Source organism: Ixodes scapularis, unplaced genomic scaffold, assembly GCF_016920785.2.
Source record: "Ixodes scapularis isolate PalLabHiFi unplaced genomic scaffold, ASM1692078v2 PGA_scaffold8__174_contigs__length_109621045, whole genome shotgun sequence".
NCBI lineage: Eukaryota > Metazoa > Arthropoda > Arachnida > Ixodida > Ixodidae > Ixodes > Ixodes scapularis.
The window spans coordinates 8,486,890-8,506,393 of record NW_024609883.1 but is presented as its reverse complement, the minus strand read 5'-3'; the positions used below and the strand labels follow the sequence as shown (position 1 = coordinate 8,506,393).

The 19,504-nt window shown below is 47.9% G+C and overlaps 1 long non-coding RNA gene across 1 annotated transcript; it reads left to right on the top strand.

The window, feature by feature from the left end:
* The first annotated feature begins 747 nt into the window (after positions 1-747).
* On the top strand, positions 748-2,549 carry LOC120840331. Its single transcript, XR_005715518.3, has 3 exons — positions 748-835; positions 1,476-1,682; positions 2,500-2,549. It is a non-coding gene; the product is annotated as an uncharacterized LOC120840331 (long non-coding RNA).
* Positions 2,550-19,504: the final 16,955 nt, after the last annotated feature.

The following is a 19,504-nucleotide window of genomic DNA, read 5'->3' as shown; positions in this document are numbered from 1 at the left end:
AAAAGATTTGACCAGAGGGAAATTGGCGATTCCCTCGCCGGGGGGAAGAGGCAGGGGGGTGATGTTTTTTAGTTTTTTTGCCCGATCCCCCGAAGGTCATCCTGGTGATATCCCACACTGCCTGGTGATAGTTAGGGGGAGAAAAATTGGTCTTAAAAGGGCGGGAGGAATCACGTTTTTGTCTTTTTAGACTTAGGCTAGGTGGCGCAAGCTACCGCCCGTAACAAAGGGAATAGCCATTAACATCCATCCATCCATCCATCCATCCTTCATTGAGTCGGATGGGAACCGTAGCATCTGCGGACAGTTTTTCCGGAATCTCAGCAACCTTTATACCTCAAAGTTGCCATCATCAGAGCTAGGAATTTTTAGAGCTACAGGGCTCTCCAAGTAGTATTCAGTGTGGAGTGTGCAGGACATCAGGTGGAAGTGCGTCTGCTTGCAATATAACCAGGGCTATGCAGTTTTTCTTCTACTTCACTTGCAAGTGGGATCCATGTTTGCAACCGTTGCACATTGGTTGTGCTTAATTCGAAAACTATTTTTCGTGGCTTATGAGTGGCCTTTGAGGTAATACAGGCTTGATTTGTTGATTTCAGGAAATGTACTCTGTTGTCCATTTATTTGTTGCTTTATTTGTTGATTTCAGGAAATGTACTCTGTGGTCCATTTTTTGGCGGAAAATGATGTTGCAGTTGTTCCTACCTGCTGGGTGTGCAATGGCCGCACGGCATGGCCACCCTACAGATCAAATCGGTTGATGATGGTAATTGAGAGCGTGAAGAGCCCTTTACTGACTGGGCCACATTCTCCTGTCAGGTGATGGCATCATGTTGTAAGTATAGCGGGTGTCTAGCAACCGGGAATAGTCAGGAATATTTTAATTACCGGGAAAAATCAGAGATATTGTCAAAAAGCGAGCCCAGTCAAGGAAAACGAGCCAGAAATGCCATTGAGTGCCCTGAGCAAGGAGTTGAGAACCTTGGGGCAGAGAAGTAGGCTCTAAGCAGAGCCGCGCTCTGCTTAGAGCAGAGCGCGGGCTCTGCTCACCTAATGTAGAGTGTGCTAGAGCACTGTACGAGCCAGAATTTCTAGGCACGGCACGACCTGGCCCGGTAGAGGCATGGCCCGGGCCCGGCCCGAGCCCGATAGAATATTTCATTTCCAGGCCCGGCCAGACTTGGCCTTGAAGAGACACGGCTCGGGCCCGGCCCGGACCCGGCAGGATTTTAGACAGAAACTTGAGCCCGGCCCAAGCCCGACAAAATATTTGTTTTGTTTAATATAAGCCTGAGCTTGGCCCGATCCTGACAGATTATATACATGAGCCCGAAAAAGTTGGCCTAAAACCTAAAAACCTAAAAACTGTCTAAGCATAATGCGAGCATATTTGATTTAATGAACAAAAGGTTGGGGCGCGAACGAGCTTGTGGTGGTTAAACATTTGACTGGTGTGCTCGGCTTTCTTGTTTCAGTGACATATGAAGATGCAAAGTTCAAAGAAAAAAAAATCCGGAAGCGGCGTCCGACCTATCAACGAATAATGAAGAGCGGGAGAAAAGAAAAAGGAAGAGACTGCTCCTTTTCCGTCAAGCTTGCCTCTTCTGCAGGAACGACCTAGCACTCAGCCAGCCCCTCAACTTCCAGAACGTGCACCAGTGCCCAAGCAAAAACGCACACGTGTATGTTTGCTTTTTGTTGCTACAATTTCTTAACGCTTTCTAGCTTTTAGATTTTTTATTTTATGTGATTAGCCTCAGCTTGGTTAGCCGCAATTGTGATAGTGAATGGTATCCATATTGTTTATTGAGCACCTGCTGTTTTGGTGTCTCTTACAGCGCAGCTCTTAGGCGCCCGTTTTCGGCTTGAGCGGTGTCACCGTCGCTGTAACCGCGGCGACGTTCCGGCATTGTGCCGAAACGTCCCCGCGGGGTCACGTGACCTCCCGAGGTCACATTACCCCCCTTCAGGAGGGTCACGTGACCTCACAGTTACGTCGACGGCGACGCCGCTCGGAGGGAGGGGGGAGGGGTACACCCTTCTGGACAGGGCCCCCAATTACTGCCTAAAAATCTTTCTAGCATGTTATCATTAGGTCCACGTTAGGCTTCAGCTAGCTAGAGAGTTTGTTTTGCTAGCAGGTAGCTTTTTATGCTTCAGTGTAAAGAAGTTGAAAGAGGCCTAGAGGGAGAGTGAGAATCAGACACATGGCATGGTTTTCTGTGGGACTGCCATATCAGGTTGTTGGCCGAACGTGTTGCCAGTGCTCAGCCATCAAAACATGCTTGAGCAGGCGCATCACTCCTTGTGGGTAGGTCACACTTTGCGGAAAAGGTGTAAACTGGATGAAAAGAATGGCTTGTGCATGCAAAGAAACTGAGGCGAAACTGTGTTAGAACAGAGGTAGGCATTTTTTTTTTATCTTGATGACACTCTCTGCACTGAAATAGGCACCCATTATCTGAACGCAACCAACTTTTTTGTTTTATTTTTTTGCAGGAGCAGCGTGCCTCTTCCCAGGAGTGACTGAGGGGCTGCCACAAGGGGAGAAGGCAAGCATGTTTCTGATTACAAGCATGGACAGTTGGGCTGGGCTAGTTGGTAAGAATTGATGTTGAAAAACGGTGCAAAAACCAGACAAAAAGAGAAGAACACACAGCACCTTGTCCTGTGTGTTCTCTTATCCGTGCATTTTGCACTGTTTTTCAGCATGTTTCTGCCTTGATTTTTCTGTTATAGTTTTAAATGTCTGTAGTTGGTTACTTTGATCCCTGTTGGAAGCATGGAATTGGTTAACCGTGTTAAATGCATGGAATTGAAAAAAAAAAATCATGCTATTTGAATCATTTAAAAGCTTTTTTGTCTAATGATTTCTTTCTCTTTTTTTTACAACCATCCCATGAGTGAGTGCCTGTTGTTTGAATTTTTTATGGCAATTTTTAATATGCATATGTTACCTTTTATTTTTATTCATGTATACATTTTAGCCCTAGCTAGTGGTTTTTTTTATTTAATTTATGTACACATTAGTATGGTATTTTTACAAGTTTTAAAATCTATGTTCTTTTTCTAGTCCTTTCTGGTTTATTGCCTCCATTATTTATTTATATGTCCTAGCCCAAGATCGGGTGTAGTTTGAGATATATTTAGAATTTTATTTCAAGCTGCTTGCTTTATGTTGCTGGGAATTTTAATATTTTGCGTTTTTATTTCCATGCAGATCAGCCTTGTAATTTAGTGTGTTCTTTACAATTTTGTAGATCTAATAGCTTGTAAGAAACAGAAGAATACACTGGTACTTGTAACGTTTGTTTCGTTTTTGAAATAAATTTATTCCAATAACCTCTTGTTTTCTTCCGGAGTCTTGCTTCTAGGACTTCAAAATGCTGATTCATTAATGGCCTGTAATGCTCATCCATTTACTCATATCAGGCACCAGCTCAAAAAATGACTTCATGACAACCATATATGCAGTTTCCTGGCAACGCTTGTCAATGTTAGTAATTTTCGGGTAACATTGTTCAATAATGTCCAAGTAACACATGCAGTAATATCTGGCCAGTGCCAGCATTTTGTTAAAATGTTTACTAATAAAAGCACTGAGGACAAACACAGATGACCGCTCTTTCATTTAGTTATGACGCTTGTTTTTTGGAAGCAAAGACTCGCACACAGGTCAAGATTAACTGCAAATGGAAGGCTGGATCGAGGGAACTTCAGGAAGATAAGGGTTGAGTCAGTGACACTCCATGTGTTTTAGTCAAGGTTCCCAGATTTTTCCAGTTCTGGCCCTTATCTCCCTATCCCCCTCTTCCCTCCCGCCTTCGGTATCTAGTTGATCTCGACCTGTGTGCAACTCTTTGCTCCTGAAAAAATAAATGTTGTTGCGAAATGAAAGAGTGCTTGTTTGTAAATGTTCTTCGCGTTTTTATTCCTTCACTTTTAAGTAAGCTGTAATGTCAGTGCAACATTTTGGTGTAACATTACTGGATGGTAGAATTCGTGGCCATTAACAACAATTGGCAACGTTAGCTGACGACGTCCGAGTAACATCACTGATCTAATGTCCAGGTAACGTAGAGAGCTACGTTACTGCAACATTTTGATGCGACGTTACAGGGAGGTAGAACTGGTGGCCATTAGCAACGTTTGGCAACGTTATCTAACAACGTTCCAGTAACATTATTTGGGTAATGTCCAGGTAACGTATGCAGTTACGTTACTGTAACATTGTGGTGTAACGTTACTGGACGGTAGAATCCGCGGTCGTTAGCAACGTTCGGCAACGTTACCTGACAACATTCCAGTAACATTGTGGCTACGTTTAGTGCTACTTGGGCACGGTCTTTGCAACTTTATGTTTCTCGGCACAAGTTCGCCGCAATAAATGTTATTTTAAAGTTTTATTATTGAAGTTAATGTTTTTATTCGTGACGATATTTTGAGCCTCGTGCCGTCATTCAGGTGACCGGAGACAAAATGAAAGAAGAAAACCTCCAAGAAATTGGTAGACGCTGCACGGCCAGTCCTTGATAGAGATCACTACAAAAGCTTCGCTTCAGGGTCGCGACCCTTGACCCATCTTGTGGCTTAGAAAATGATCGTTACCTTTCATCCGAAGCTTTATTCGCGGTCGCAGAAAACGGTGTTTCGTACTTCAGAAATGGTAAATAGAGACTACAACAAAGTAAACCTATGTCGCATGGGGTTCCCGTCACCGTACCTAATGGTCAGGAAGTCGCATTTTCGAATCTATCTATCTCCATAGCCTCTTCTATACTCATAAAGCCTAGCAGCTCGATGACGGAACTAGTCATTATACAGTGCCCGGTCGCAGATTTGGAGCGCGAGGATCTGAAAGCACAGATCATTTCTCGTGGAGCCTGTAGTCAACGCACAGCTTTTGAAGAGTCGAGGACCCGAAACGTGTTATGGCCTCCGAGATCCCGAAGCACGCGCCCGACGAAAAAAAAAACAGAAGCGGTAGCGCGTGGAGCGCGAGGAGCACGAGCGGACATTTCATCGCTAGAAACCACTGTACTCGGGACAAGCGAGTTTCGGCGTCTCGCCGCAGTGGGCGCCCGTTACATGCCTCCCCTCTCATCCGATGTCTGCCGCTCAACCTTTCCAGTTTCGGCAACCGCGTCTCGGGGTGATCTGCCAGACTTTGTCGGTATAGAGGAGGCTGTGCTATCCCCCATTGCGCTTGCTCTGCCCCAAGTACCAAAATGGTGGTTCTCACAAGAATGTCAGGGAACGGAGTGCCGCCAGTCTAAGCCTGGAATATTTAGTGGTTGTAGTCCTTTACAGACAGATTTACTTGTGAGGGACAAAACGGATTAACATCGAGAAGCAGCAAGCAGACGTTTCGTAATCATTTTGTGCTTGCACATGACGTCTTCTTTGGTGGGTCCCCGACCCGCCCCAAGCGGCCGAGACGCCAACTCACGACAGGCCTTGTCCTCTCGAAGGTATCGGTCATCTTACCGTAAAACTATGAACATATGCATAAACTAAACCGCTTGTTTGTTCTCGGTATCTATAAAATTTAGTAGGGATAAAAAAATGAGCTTTCTTAACTAACCCTGATCAAAAAAACTACGCCGACTTTACTTAACAAAATTAACAATTTAATCAAACGTTTCGTATCAAATGCGGGAAACATCATCAGTGAAACCTAGAGTCACTCGATATGGCAGCGTAGCTGCCAGAGTAGCGCCACGCTTTTCCCTTTGCCGCCTCTCACCGCGATTGGTCACACGCGGTACCATAGCAACGAGCTGAGCCGGCTCGGTTCCCGTAGCAACCGAGTGACGACTCGTCACGTGACCTCTCAAGAGCCGTGAGGTCATCGGTAAGATGGCAGCGCCCAGGGCTGGTGGCGGCCAGTTTGCTCGGTACGCGGAGTCGCGATGTGCCGCAGCTTGCCGACGATTTAGGGCTTCTTCGTGCTTTCTGACGTAGGTATAACGTGAAGATCTGAAAGAATGATACTTTATACCCTTTCTGTGCAAGATCGCTCTGGATATTAGCACCTGTGCGACAGCATCAGTAATATCGCCTTAGCGGTGCTCGGGTTTCCGGATGTGTTTGAGGATCGATAAGACATTTAGAATGCAATTTTCGCATTCTCTTAGCTTTATTTGAACGTTGGAGTGTCTGAGAATCAATGCGAAACCTATGCGTCGCATGTTGGGCCTTGGGGAATTTGTTTTTGCCCCAGGTAACCGCATGATCACAAACTTTTAGCGAGGAAGCTCCTGCGATGTTTACGTTTTGTACTAATCAACCAGGGAACCTGGGTTCAATCCCCACCCCTGCCCGTTTCGATCTTGATGAGCATCGTACCGCCCTGCGGTTGTGTATCACTACTGCGTGGTGCACGTTAAAGACCTATAGACCCCAGGCTAGCGGTTATACTGCATTGGCTAAATTGCTCATCTACAGCGAGTGACTCGTCGCAACTTTGAAATGGCTGACCAACTACACGCTGTATAAATATTCACACAACTCCTGAGCATATTAATCAACGATTTTACGATATGCGCAGCGCAAGTTCGTCTGCTTCTTTTAGTAGGGGTTGTAGTGACGTCAGAACGCCGAGCTCTGATTGATTCTGAATAAAGAATAGTGGGTAGGCTTCAAAACAGCTTGGGTTTAGGTCTACCCACTATCCTTCAATCGGAGCCACTCAGATCTCGGCGTTCTGACGTCACCACAAACCCTGCAAAAAGAGGCGGACAAACTTGCGCTCCACATAGCTTTTAGGATAAAATTTTCGCATTTTTCTAGCTTCCTTTGGAAGTCTTAATTTCTGAGAATCATAACAAGGGGTATACGGCGCGTGTAGGGCCTAGGGGAAATTGTTTCAGCTCTGGGTCACCGAATAATCACAGCATTTTTTAGCGAGGAAGCTCCTGCGAACTTTAACCTTTTTTACTAATCACCAATTTTACGAATTGGCAGTTCTGAAGATTTTGATATAACTTGCTTTCGTTGCAATAGCTGGCGTTTGATCGCAGTGTTCTTTGGTTTGTTTTTCAAGTGAAAAACTGGCGTTTGCTCAAGTGACGTATATGAAATGTCCTGCTATATAACAATGCATCAACATATACTATTGAACTTAGATGCTCAGAGGTGTGTTCGTCTTTGTAATTAACAAGTTACAGACGTATTTATTTCTTACATGTGTAATATTTATTTTCTGTAGCTGGGCCCGTTTTGTGCTCTTTAATGTCAGTGTGCTTGGTTCCAAATATCCTCTTTACAATGCCTACAAAGGCCAAAATGACGTCAGCCGACCCCAACTTACGCATTGGACACGAAAACTGCGTCGCTCGGATGTATGCGCTCGTCAGCAATCAATTCGTCCATGGATATTTGAATTCGCTTTCCTGGCCAATGAGTGTCCTAAAAAAACTTATCATCGCTTGCGAATGCCAAGTTCTACGGTGTGCTTAAAAAGCACGGTGAAAGCTTGGGGTCATCGCACCGGTGCCCTAGCATCTCACGACTGCGTGATTTCACAGTTTTCTTTTGATTTGAGGATTACAGGTAAGGAAGAAGTTTAAAAATAATTTAATTTAATGGCCCCTTTAACACGGATATGTGTGCTACACCAGGTAAAAATATTGACTTTTTGAATGGCGGTAAACTTCCGAACGACCATTTGGTCTGTCGGCAAGAACACCTCATATCCGGCGTCCGTCTCTTTTGATAGCGCCAACGATTCCCTAGAGACCACCATGCCGTCCTTCTTGGTTGAACCCCGTCGACGTCGCTCCTCGCCAGTCGGTGACAAAATCTCATCTTGAAGGGATGATCGGGTCTTGAAGAAGTATGATGCGAAACATATACTCGCTCACTATGGGGCAGTCGAGCAGCAGTCATGTCCCGTGCCAATCGTCCTGTCGTGGCCGGCGTAATCGGATTTTGTTCCATCGGGATGGCGGCCACGAAGCGGCCGCCATCCCGGCGGCGCCGAAAACCACTCGCCTTGTCCGTGCACCTACGGATACCATGGCAGCTCTCGTCGCCCGACAGTCCCCGGGCTGCAAATCGTCTCACTTTTCAGAAAAACACAGGCACCTTCAGAGGTCCTTGCCGTACCGCGATGCCAAGCGTCTTATATATCACTTTTCAATCAACGAATGGAGATATCAACTAGACTACAAAGGTTGCCGCCCGGCGTCGCTAGAAGCACGGTTACCATGGCAACCTCCCAGGCCCAAAATGGAGATCACTATCTGCGCTTCTGACGTCGTGCATCTAGATAATTTTGCGTCGTGTCGCTACTCTGGCAGCTACGCTGCCATATAGAGTGGCTCTAGTGAAACCTTAAAGCAGGAATGAGCGAAAAAACTTCAACAGTCCTATAGGGAGTATTCACTGGCGGCCATATCTGTATGCGCGAATTCTGAGCGCGTGCTGATGGCGAGCTTCCACAGTTCTTTTGGCGGCGTGCATTCCGCACCATCGAGAGTGCCGGTCTTAGCAGCTTTTTGATGTGAGCTCGTTCTGAGCATGCACTTTAAACAGCACCCACAAACATGGCGTCCAGTGAATATTTCTTATATTTAATAGGACTGCTAAAGTTTTTTCGCTCATTCCTGCTTGAAGGTTTCACTAATGATGTTTCCCGCATGGGAGACGAAACGTTTGATTAAATTGTTAATTTTGCTAAGTAAAGTCGGCGCAGTTTTTTTGATCATTATGATTCCCGGCTTTTGGAATATTTTTGCATTAACTGAGCGTTCGATGCTTCTCCTCGATCGTTTCGTTTTTCACCCTCTCGACTCTATCGGATCTGTCCGTCTTGACTGGAGCGGAGGACTTGCCGACCGGGCTCGACGCCCTCCACGGTTTCTACGCCCTACTTTGTCTTTCTCCGCCGTCTAGCTGCAAGCCGCGGAGTGCGTGAGGTTCAATGAACGCGAATGAGCGAGGATCCGTGAAAGGGAAGTGAATAGAGGCGGATATGCTATCTGCTGGCTGATTAATTGAAGACTCGGCAGTGAAAAAAGAGAAAAAAAGTTTGTAAGAGATAAAAAAATATGAAAGAAATCGAACCGAAGATGCTTTTGCGATGAAATAAAAGTAATGTAAGTATATGAATTTTGACGGTGTTGGCAAAGTAGTTTTGAGGGCGCAATGATTTCACTTGTTTTTCGCAAGGTAATGACGTTACGAGAGGGTACTATGGGAGGGCATCACCAAAACGTCTCGCCGCTAATGATGGCAGTATATGCCTTTGGAAAGTGGAAATATTTTGGCCCAATTACCATGACAGGCATCCAACGAATTCGCAGATGGATATTCGCTGATAACATGAGCTGAGAAGCCAATTCGAAAAAAGCCACTCGTAGCATTTTTCAACAGATATGTATTTAAAGATATAAATATAACATTAACATCAGGAAATCTTCTTCGTAATTCAACAATTAAAACGAACTATAACCAAGTGCACGAGATAGCTGGCGTACTCGGAATATCACGCAGCATTTCTTTCGTGCCTTGAAGGCGTGCTAGAGGGAGGCCTGGCGCATCAGCTTTTAACGTCGGACACCTTCAGAAAACAGGCGATGATGTAGAGGCAGCACGCGTTCAGTTCGTCAAGCTGCGCAGTGAGCGACGTCCTCCTGTGCGGCCTCAGGCAAACCAGCTCGCCCTTGACCACACCGGTGATCACGAAGTAGATCTCCAGGATGTACTTGTCCGCTTCTCGGACGAGTGAATCAGCGAACGACGCTGGCAACCCTTCGGGACGGAGAGAAAGTTCGTGCGCGAAGTACTCGCTCCGCCGATATAGCTGGAAGGCTGCCGCAGAGCTGTTGTCCGTCGCATTCTTGAGGACGAACTGGAGTGCGCGGCTCAGGCGGGCGCAGTTCCCTCGCAGACATTGGCTGACCCTGAATCCAGCGACGCTAGACGCGGTATAAAGAACGGACAGCTTCTGAAGAACTTGGTTGGAGGACAGGCCATCCGCCAGGGTTACAAGGCCGAGTTCGTCAACGGGAGCATCGTTTAGGATCAAAGCGCTGAACGTGCTGTTCTCCACAAGCATCGTGGCAGTCGTTCTGCAGAGGCTGACACCGAGTTTGTTAGAACCAAGGCGGAACCCCCAGATGCTCGAGTTGGACGCCAGGCCGCGCACTAGCCACATCAGGGACGTGTTGCGAACCTTGTCCGAGAGAGTTACCGAGCGGATGGTTGTCGTGACACGAAGTAGGTTCGCCAAGGCCACGATGCTCCTCAAGCTCAGGACGCTGTCGATTTCGAATATTCGCACGGATCGGTTGGAGGCGAGGGCGCCTAACAGAAGACTCGTGTCGAGTGCGTTGGTCTGGATAGAGAGGTCTCGAAGCGTTTCTTGGCATCGCAGCTTCTGCGAGAGTGTCTGCATCGAGCAGGGGTACACCACGGACAATTTGATGCCTTCGAGCGATCGGTTGAGCGACAAAGGCTTCGACATATTCGTTCAATGGCGCCGCTGACCTGGGACAGCAACCTGGCGTGGCATGAAAGTGCTTCACCGTCTTGTTGGCGGCGACGAGGCGCGCAAACGCCACAGCCGCTTCTTCAGTGAACATGTTTCCGTCAATGGAGAGCTCCAGAAGCGTCCGGTTGTTCGTGAGTGAATCAGCGATTGTCACTGTACCGGCGCTACGGATCAAACTTCTGCACATGTCGAGTGTCCGAAGCATCTTGTTGGACTGGAGCATCCGAGCGAGGAAAATGGCACCGCTGTTATCCAGGTGGTTGCATCGAAGATCCAGGTAGGTCAAGTTGGTGTTCAGCTCAAGGGACGAGGCGATGGCTTCAGCACTTGTGGGACCGATGGAGTTCCCGCCTATCATCAGGAACTCGATTGTGCTGTTCGCCGCAAGGGCTTGACCAATTGCAATAGCGCCTTTGTCATTTATTTTCGTCTTGAAGAGGCTCACACTCAGCAACGTCTTGTTTGTCCTCAGCAACCTGGCGAAGCGCTGCGCTGCTCGCACGCCGACCATATTGTAATCGAGCTTTAGGCATTTGATGGTCTTGGAATTCTCGATGGCTCGATCAGTGCTCTGAACCAACGCCGTCATTTGGGTGGCACCGAAACAAACGTGGCGGAATTTCATTCGGGTGGGATCTCCTCGGAGCATGACGCGAACACGCTGACAGAGTTGGGGCTTATTCATTCGATGTCCGTCAAGGGCGATTTGCGAGATGCCAGCGGTGGGGTGGACCTGACTCAGCAGCTCGCTCTCGTCGTCGAACAGTTTGCCCGTGTAGCTGAGCTCGGCTTGCTGAACACAGCGGTGATTGTTCAGCAGCGGCTTCATCAGAAAAACGGAGACGACTCGATACTCCGACGCGCTTGGGTTGCAGTTGACGAACGTTCGAAGCGTCAGCTTGCCCGAAGCCTTTTCTAGAAGTTCAATGCCGAGAGTGTGCAGGAGACTGTTCCATACGCCGAGGTTCTTGGCGATCCAGCAGCGCTCTTGCCGATATCCCACGATCGACGCAGACGTAAAACTATGAGTATTTGTGCAGGGAGCATTTACGTCCAGGAACCGTTCCCTGAAATATGACTCCAAGTCGGGGATAGTTGTGGGTCTCCCCGAATCTTGTAGACTCGACGAACGCTTACGCTTTTGAGGCGGCGGCATGTCTCGCGACGTTCGTGCGGACGTTCTGAGTCCGGAAACCACGTCAAGACACGAAGGTTGTGGAATTTGGCTTACTGCTTGTCCGGATGGGGAGGGCCCGAGTTTTGGTGTCACCGATGTTGTAAGCCAACGTTGGTGTAAGGCGATGTTGGGCTGCTTGCTCCACTGCGGCTGTACTGTACCATTCCAAGCTCGCTCAGTCCCGCGCTCGCGCCCGGTCCTCTTGCTTCCCCCACGCGACCGCTCTTCGTCGTTTTTATGGTTCTAAATGGAAAGCTCGCGAACAACGTTTGCTGTACAACCCAGGGATGCAGGTTTTGCGGCACATTGATACTTTAGACCCATGTTGATGTAAAAAAAAAAGAAAGAAAAGAAAAAACACTATCTCCAAACTCCGGTTAAAAAATATGCCTTTCGTGCAAGGCTCGTCCAATTATGAGGCGCTGGAGAAATTCAGTATTCTGCGTTAAGTCCTTATTTCGAACTCTGCGGTAGACACTCGAGCTGCTTCGCAGCGTTCTTCCGTTCGTCTGCTTTTCTCGCCGTCACCATGGCAACGAACGCCGAACGAATGGAAGCACGCACGGTACCGCCGCGTGAAGCCAGCAGCAGCTGACGCCATTTTACGAACGCCGTCTGCTATAGACCCTTTCCGGAATTGAGTCTGGCCACTTTGATCACTATCATCATCATCTGAAAACGGCTTATGTGCTATACTAGAGAGTTTTAGTAGATCGTTCCGATATCCCCGATAGCCCCGATAACGATACTATGCATGCGCAAGGGAGGCGGTGGCGGAGTATCGGGTATCGTTATCGGAGTCATGGGAACGATCTACTAAAACTCTCTACTAATGGCGGCCTTCTTTTTAGTGATGAAGGAAGAAGTTGAAGATGCTCCTGAGCAGATAATTCGAGGCCTATACATTCTAGGTGTTAGCGCGACGTGAAGCAGGAATTGGAAGCAAGAGCTGCGTAAGCGTTCATTTCTAACTCAGTCCCAGTCAATCTGTTAGTAGCACTCGGTCGGCTTCAAAGCCTCTTGATGTATAGGACTCTATCAAGGCGTCTATCTCGGTTGGCACTTCGTTCCGACTGGCTGCATTTGTTTCGACATCGACACTAAAAGAGATTGAAAAATAATTGTAGTGAAGTGAACATTCTCGTTTACCGTTGACCTTTAAGTGACGGTGCCCCATTAAATACTGCAGACCACAGGCTCATTGCCGCCATTAGTATAGTAAAAGATAAACTGTCATTTGAGTCACCAGATGGCACTGAATTCCGGAAAAGGTTTCACCTTATGTTGTATCGCAGAGAAGGCTAGAAGCGCGAGCTCATAGCGTCGGAAGCTGCCCTTGGTGCACGAGAGGTTGTGCCGCTGAGACGTGCCATAGAGCAAGGAGCTCGCGCTTATAGCCTTTCCTGCGGTACATAATAAGGTGAAACAGAGTATATAACCCAAGCTGAACGCGGAGTGTCAGATCAACCGCCTCTGCCGGTGAGCCGCTGGCAAAGACGGCGAAGCTGAGACACACGCCGACGGCGATTGAGCACGCAACAGCACCGCGAGACGACTGCAAAGGGGGCATTTATTGGGATAAATGGCGCGAAATAAACAAGAACAATTTTTATTTGAATCATAACACGCGATGTCCAATTTGGGGATCACATACCTTGGCTGGGTTTTTCCGGTGAACTTTTTACAGAGACATGGGGTGCCGCATTCAGAAAACAGCTCCGTTTGCATAATATTGTTCCCTGAAAAGGGCCGTTTAGACTGATATCAGAACCTATAACTGACGTAACGAACACTTGACATGCGGTTGGCGCAGAAGTCGCTTGATGCACGAATGCGGGCGACGGGCGCAGCGCAGCGGATCACTAGAAGTCACCGGAGCCGTCAGAATCCTCGTCCTCCGCACTATAGGAAAGGTCCCTGTCTGCGTCGGGGCTCTAGATTTTGGCGGTCGCGGCGACGAACGACTGGAATCTATGTGTTTCCGGGCGCCTTCTCTCTTCTCCAAAACATGAACTTTGCACGGTGACGAGTGAAATGGTGGCTCTCGCACTGTCCAGATGGCAATGAGTTTTTGACGCGGGCCTAGGTGCCCTCTACCGTATTAGTGTGCGCACCAGTGTGCGGGTCGGCAAAATGCAGCTTGTGGTTGACGGTAAAGTGCGTGGAGCGAGCGTCATCTGCAAGCTTGCGATAGCCAGCCCAACAGTCAGTAATTATTTTTGTTCCAGGGCGTACTCACTCGGCTATTAGCCGTTGCAGGGTTTTAGCGTCACGGGTCTCCACGGGAACAAGAAAGCAGCACCCGATGCCACGCTCCACATCGCCGAAAACCCAATGGCCGGGCCCTAAATACCTGCGATGGTACTTTCGCCGACTGAACATACCCTCGCCTAGTTATACGGTCACGCCTTCGCCACCACTTGAAGACGGTATTTACCACAACCTCCCGACAAACGGCTGACATGAATGACGTCGCACGGTAGGCTCTGACAGCGAAGTATGATTTTCATGAGTTGGAGAAGCGTCAGGTGCGATCCTTCGAGAAACGAACCGCTGCGTACCGAGACCTCGCCCCGGCACCGAACTTTTACCGGCTTCCTCTTGGACACCTCACGAGTCATCCAGACACCGCATCTCCACGAGTAGTCATCCGCAGATCTAGCGCGGACTTGCAGCCTGTCGTCGCAGCTTCGCACTCTGAACACGCAAGAAAACCCAGGAGCCAGGAGCAGGCCCATGCGCTGAAGCAAATTAATGGCTTCAAGAGGGTCTTTCATGGCGTCATGAAGACGGCACAGGTTAAAGACGCTGCGATGCTCGCCTTTGGAAGAATAAAGCGCCGAGTTCCAAACGAGTATAGCTGCGCTCCTTTGCATTTATTCTTTTGATTTGATCCGCCATTTTATACGTCGTGACAAATTCTAACAAACTCATTGGTTGATCGGTCGGAACACACCATCGCGTGACAAAACAAACGCCAAACGTATACGTTTGGCGTTTGTTTGTTGTTGGGTTCGACTGCTCCCTATTCTGTGACAATGCCGTTTGTAGACATGTTGTTGTTGGGGTCCACTTCTCCCTTTTCTGCGACAATGCCGTCTGTTGACATATATGTCTACAGGCGGCATTGTCACAGAAAAGGGAGCAGTCGAACCCAACAACAAAATGACGTAAAAAAGTGAATAAAAAGAAGACAAAATAAGAAGGGAGTCCTTGGATTTTTAGACGGCGTCTTCTTTGATGAGAGGAGGAGCGGCCGTGCTGCTCTGGCTGCTCGGAATGTTTCATGTTGTTTTGGTTGTTTTTACCCTAGAGGGTGCTACGACGCTTATTTGAAGCTGATTTGTTAATTTAAAGGGGCCATGAAAATAATTTCGGGCTGGGATAAATAATTTTAAATTGGGACTTTACTAATCGCATGTCGTTTAGGTGATCCAAAGGAAGAGGGTTGAAAGTCAAAAGCCATCTTTTCGGTACGCACATCTAAAAACATAGCGAGCTATTTTTTCCCTTCCTTCCTTCGAAAGCTCTCCGCCTTTTCACTATGATACATCCGCAGTTCCCAAAGCGTGCCAGCGATGCCAACCTGACGTCAGCCGAGCTCAGCTCACGCATTGGACACGAGAACTGCGTCACTTGGACGTATGCTGTAGTCAACAATCAATCCTCCGACGAATATTTGGATTCGCGTTCGTGACCAATGAGTGCCCTGACGGAACTTAGCGTCACTGGGGAATGACAACTTCTATGGTGTGCATAAAGAAATGAAAGCCGTTTACAACTCTCTGTAACGCCGAATTAGAGCGCAGCTCTTGAGGAGGAGGAGGGAAGGGTACTGAAGGTCACGTGTTCTCGGGGAGTCACGTGAGCCCCCAGAAGAAGTTTTCCGCTAGATTTAGCGGGGAAATTCTTCCGCTAGATGTAGCCGGGAAATTTACCCATGATACGCCGCGGGGTTACGCCGACGGTGACGCTGCTCAAGCCGGAAACGGGCGCCGAAGAGCTGCGCTCTAAAAGCACGGTAAAAGCTAACAGTCATCGCACCAGTGCTGAAGAATGTCACGACCACGACCTACTCTAATCTTGACCTGCCGACAGAAGGGCTCCCTATGGACCAGCTGTCGCCGGCGGAGTGCCTGGTTTCTCCGTTGAGGGCGCGCGGTAAAGTTTTTTTTCGGGACCCACACGCAGCTCACAGCCTGCCTTCCCTGCGGCCTGCCGCCCCTGCCACTAGCTCATTATCGCTCTTCCTTCCCTTCCGCAGGGGTCCACCTCGCCGCAGCGCGGCGCCAGCGGCGGGACCAAACGTTTTTGCTCGTAGCGGGTCAATGAAATTTTTCAATGTTGATCTAATCGCCTCTCCCTGGCTTATTAGGGGGCGTGGGGCGGTGCCAGGAGGTAGAACAAGATTGTACAACAGCACCGAAGTGCTTTTATGTTTTCGAGCACTGCAACTTGATCACAAGGGTGCACCACCTAAGCACAAAAAAAAAACAAAAAAAAAAACCTCGTCAATCTTTTACTGAAAAAAATTTGTTCGGCCATTCCTTTCAAACTACACGAACTGCGTGGCCGGGAAAAATGCGGTTAAAAAGGGTGAAAGGAAAGCCTGCCTCTTGAAAGGTTTTAAATGTATGAAACGGGCGCAATGACCCACAATGCCTTCTGAAAGAACTAAAAATGCCTGATCTGTTTATTATCAAAGGTTTATCAATAAATAATGGTAACCATCAAACCGGTTATCCTCCGTCGCACATTCATATTGAAGCCGTCTAATGAGTATGCGTGTGTTTGACCCACGCCTCATCTGCAACTGTCGCGCGGCAATAATTTTGACGGCAGCTGGCGCCCCTAGTGGCAAAATATTTCACAAGCGCACTGTCGAAATCGCGGTAGGAGAGCTATTCCGCGAACAGGTCAGAACCAGGTAACGCAGCCGCGACTTGCGCGCCTCAAGTTGACGAGCGAATATCTTAGGAATCAAAATATTCTGGCGGCCTAGTTGGTTATACATACTAGAGTACAAATAGCGCTAGGACGAGGACAGACGAAGAAGTGGACAGGACAGGAGAGAGAGAGAGAGAAAATCGTTTTATTAAAATAATAATGAAATTCGGAGAGGGTTAGTCTAGCCGATAAGCTGACATTCTTCGCTCCGAGAAAGGAAAAAAAAAATGTTAAAGAATAGATGAAGAGTGAAAAGAAAGAGAAGAATAAAGAGAAAGGTGAGAGGTGTAAAGTTATTCATCACGAAAGCACTTTCGTATGTTCATAACCCCTTTGTCGCATGGAACGTATTCTGTCTTGTGTTTGGTGGTACACCTGCCTGTATTGTTAACGTGGGCTAGATTGACCTTCCTGCACATTGCGTGTGCCGTGTTTGTTGCCGAGCATACGATATTTACGCCGTGTCTGCTTGCGATCTTTTTTAACCTGTGAGTTACCCCATGTATGTATGGGACCACCGCAAAAGGTGAACGGGGGATCTGCTTCGGTGGATCAAGGTGAATCTAGCCCAGGTATACAATACGGGCAGGTGTATCACCAAACACAAGACAGAATACGTTATATGCGACAAAAGACTCGTATACAACATACCACTGTCATGTGGACGTAGCTACATTGGACAGACGGGACGTTGTATAAATGACCGAGTGCGAGAACATGACGCAAACTTAAGAAACCTGGCTGCACCTGGACATCTAGCAGCTCATTGTAGAGAATGCATGTGCGAGGCTAAGCTCGAAACGGTAAGCATCCTATAGTCGGATGCAACCTGAGAACAATCTTTTAGCTCCACCCACAAGCGCATTGCGCCCATCTAAAGTGCCTCCGCCGTCGAGAAAGTAGTTCGCTAGCAACGTTGCTTTTTCTTCCTCCAGGAAACGTGTCTTAAACTACTATAATATTTATTTAATTCATTCAGGACATTTAAATAAGTTAGAATACGTTTTTGTCAACGAAATAGCTGTTTAGTAAAGAAAGAAAGTCATGTCCAATGTGCCGTCTTCCCAATTCATTTTCTGGCCAAGATACTGTCTAACATACCGTCTAACATACCTCTCAGCAGTGCTAAGCCTCGCGCCCGCTTCGAAATTTTCGTTGGCGATAGCGTCGCTGGATTCTCACGTTGACGCGCAAAAACTGCTGCATATAGACGCTTTACACACGCGCCAAATTACAGCCGCCATTGCTGACCTTCTCTTGTCTTACCGAGATGCCGAGCAACTGAAACAGTAGTTGACGATCCTCTACAAAGGCCGATTCTTTTGAAAAGGACACAGTAACACTTAAAATGGCAATAACGTGGCCTGCTATGGTAATCATGAAGTGAAATAAACGGAATAAGAGGAAACAAAAACTGAAGGTCAGTTATGGCGGCGTCCATGCACAGCTGCTGCAAAGCGTCTATAGACCCTTTTCAAAAGTCAGAGTCCTCTTGTGGCAGTCCAAAAAGCTCCAATATTGCCGCTCTAATGGCGGTGATAGGAGATCATGCGCGGCTAAATCAAGCACCCTCGATTTCGTGCATCGAAGGTGACGTGAGACGACCAACATCTTTTCCTTTTTCTGCTCTATGCTTTCGGAGACGCTCGATTTTTCTGGTGTGGAGAAACAGTGTAGTTCCGCCATTAGAGCGTCGGGTCCGGCTCTGCACAAGGTGGGTAGACTGACTTTCGTAAAGGGTCTATACCATCAAGATTTCGTGGCGTAACCTCGGGCACGTAAAACACGGTGCAAAAAAGCAGAATAATTGTCACGAAAAACTAGCGTCGCGTTGCAGAAGCCAGCAGCCATGTTGAGCTTTTTTTTTTTTTTTCAAAAGGTTCGCGATTGGTCCACGGAATCGTGACGTCATGAAAACGATTGGCTGGCGTTTCTCGGCGTAGGATTACATTTTCCTCTGAGAGGCATTTCCATTTTTTTCTTAGCTTGCAACCGACTATAGTTCACCACAAAGACCGGTTCGCCCGAGAACTACTTGAGGCCTTAGCCATAGAACAACAAGAAGACAACGGCGTCAGTTCACCATCCATTGCCCTACAAACAAGTGAAAAGAAGTTCCTGCGAGACGCAAATGCCCATGAAGATAGAGGAAGATCAAGAAAAAAGAAAAAGAAGAAGACGTGAAAAGGACAGCCACCAGACCAGTAGAAGACGAAGCCGAGGGTTAATAAATAGTTGGTAGTTCAGCGATCCGATGACTTTTCTCCTTTCTTTCTTCACCCTTTTCTGTAAGTTCAGCTGGTTTCTACAATCTAAGTATGTACAACCAACTAGCTCAGCTCCTTCCCATTGCACCTTGTGATGTAGAGCAGCAAAGGCTAGAAGCGCGAGCTCCTTGTTCTAAGGCACGTCTCGGCGGCACAAGCTCTCGTGCGTTAAGAGCAGCTCCCAATTCTATAAGCTCGCGGTTCTAGCCTTCTCTGCGGTACAACATAAGGTGAAACGAGTATAGACCTTTCCAGTGTTTACAAAATCACAGTCCAGCGTGCGATCTTCACAGTCCAGCAAGTGCGTGTTCGTCGCTTCGGAAAGTCAGCAAAGCACGCGCCATACGCACGAACACTCAAGATGGAACCGGCCACACGTTTTTATTTGGAAAGATCTACAGCAGACGACGTTCGCAAAATCGCGTCAGCTGTTGCTGGCTTCACGCGGCGGTAGCGTGCGTGCTTCCATCCATTCGGCGGTCGTTGCCATGATGACGGGGAGGAAAGCAGACGAACTGTATGTTGCGGAAGAACGCTGCGGCGCAGCGATACCAGGTGCGTTCTAAGGCCCTTCCCGCATGCTTTTCAATGGGCGGAAGGCGAACAAAAAGAGTT